Genomic DNA, 2,612 nt, shown 5'->3' on the forward strand with positions numbered 1-2,612 from the left:
ATCCTCTCGTATATATGCCACGTTATCTAAACTTCTGATTCTTTGGTTTGGTAAAATACTGTGTAGATCAGTTGGGAAGCTGATCAAATTTGTTCAATGGGGTTTGGCAAAGGGTATTTCTTTCTGAGCAGGATAATGGTTACGGGGCAATGGTCTATTGTCAGCATGCTAATACTCATACTCTTAATAAACACTAAAGTTTCTAGTTTGTTGTTGTGTGGCAATGGTAATTGGAATATTATTGAACTTGGTAATCTTTGTCCTCATGAGCTTCTTAATCATATATTTAGTATTCCTCTTCAGTAAAAGATAAGGATTGTATCCTTTTTAACATTTCCTCTAATGGCCAATTTAAGCTTAATATGGTTGATAATTTCAGAGTTAAGCAAGCGGCAGTCTATGGCTTTAAGGCTTTGTGGAACAATAGCATTCCGGTTTCTTTTCCATTTCTAGCGTGTGCGATGCATTAAAGGGTTTTTACCTGTGGTAATATCAGCTTTGGAATAAAGGTTTCTCCTTCCTTCGAAATGTCAGTGTTGTTTTAATATTGAAAGTATTGAGCGAGTTTTTATCAGTAGCCCTACTGCCCAAACTGTTTGAGAATTATTTTGCTAATTCTTAACAAAGTCTATACTGTGAATGGTTATGATAATATCATGTTGAATGCTTTCTGTATTGGTTGGTTCTACTATTAACTTATATTTTGCCTATATTATTTTGTGGTTCCATTTGGAAGGCTAGAAATGAGGCTAAGCATAAGGGTATTTAAAATTAATGCTAGTGCCATTATCTCTAATGTTAACAATAAAGTCTTTCAAACTTTTCTGCTAAACTTATTAAAGAGAAAGATTCAAAAATTGTGATGTTTTGCTTCTGCTCTTGCTAGTTGATTTGAATGGGGTCATGTGTAAGAAGGAGAGGTTGGTCAGATGGTTAAAACTTCCCAATTTTTCCTCAAGCTCAAACACGGATGTGCTGTAGATCATTCTTCTACGGGGATGGGGTATTCTGCGTGACTGGTTGGGTGAAGTTGTTTTGTTTTTGGAGGCCCTTTAAATCCGTGTTCGCCATTTTTGCTTAGATGATGGCCCTTGCTAAGGGGCTGGATTTGTGTCTTAGTAGGGTTTTTTTAATATGAGTTGAGAGTGCTTTGCTTATTATTCAGTTGATTAAGAATGATAATAGTTTAAATCCGGCATTTTCTATTCTCATTGGAAGATTCGGATGGCTATGGCTAATATCAATTGCTCTTTGAAAATCATATCTTGCGTGAAAGGATTGCTTGTGTGATTGTTACCGAAATTTGGTTGCACTTCTAGTAATAATTTGAGTTTGAGATTGATATTTGCCTTACCCAGTTTGGCTTTGTTAGGCGTGATAATCTGGGGTTCCTTTCTCTAGGGGGTATTTGATGGGTGTGTCATGGTGTGTAGGTTTTCATTTTTTTGGTTTGTTTCTTTCGTTTTTTCTTGTGCTGGGTGTTTTTTTGGTGCTGGGTTTTTTTTGAGGTTTTGAGTTGTTGGGCGTGTGTGTTTCGGCGCATCATTTTTCTTTCTGGATAACTGGTTAGGGTGCTTTTTTCGGGTCTTTGTGATCCCTCTTCCGCTGGGGAAATATTTCCATTTGTTCTTTTAGCAGGCTGTGGGGTGCTGGAATTAGCTCTGTTATTATGGTGTTTTTTGGGGAATTTTGTACTGGTTTTTCTGCTTGCAGTCTCTCTCATAATGGGAATTCTATTTTAAACGTTTAAATTTGTGTGATTTCTCGGGTTATAAGAATTGGTTGCAATTGACATGAAGGCTTAGTTATCTTTAAGAAATCCCTAATGAATCTTCTGTAAAAAAACATCTTATCCTAAAAAGCTTCTATTTTCCTTAATAAAACTTAGTGGTGGCAGTATTTCTATTACTTGAACAATGGCCCTATCAACTTCTAAACTTCTCTTTGAAAATTTGTGTCCTAGCACTATGCCTTCTACAACCATTAATTGATACTTAGTTTAATTTAGTACGAAAGATTTTTTTTATCATATTTTTTTAAAAATAACTAATAGATACTCTAGATAAGAATCAGAAGAGGTATAAAAAATAGATAAATCATTCATGAAGATCTCAATACCTTATTCAATTAAATCTAAAAAAATTGACATCATACAACTCTTAAAAGTAGCAGGGGTATTATATAATAGAAAAGCATTCCCCTTAAGGCAAATGTTTCATAAAGATTGATGAATGTAGTTTCATCTTGATCTTCTGATTGTATAAGAATTTTGTGCTACTAAACATTCACATAATAAATAATAAAATGGGTGCCTTGTTAACCTATTAAGCATTTGATCAATAAAACAAAACAAAAAATGATCATTTATTGTAACTTTATTCAATTCTCTATAATCTATACATGTCCTTCAACTTATAACCATCATTGTGGGTACCAACTTATTCTTTTCATTGGCTATGACAGCCAAGTCGTCTATCATAAATGTGATAAATAATTCTAGCATGAAGCCACTTGTGAATTTCTTTTTCCACAACCTTTTTCAAAATAGGGTTCAGTCTTCTTTAAGGGTTAACCTTTGGTTGAAAATTTCCTTTCATCAAAATTTTGTGCAT

Source organism: Dendrobium catenatum, unplaced genomic scaffold (assembly GCF_001605985.2).
Source record: "Dendrobium catenatum unplaced genomic scaffold, ASM160598v2 original_scaffold_274930, whole genome shotgun sequence".
NCBI classification, from domain to species: domain Eukaryota; kingdom Viridiplantae; phylum Streptophyta; class Magnoliopsida; order Asparagales; family Orchidaceae; genus Dendrobium; species Dendrobium catenatum.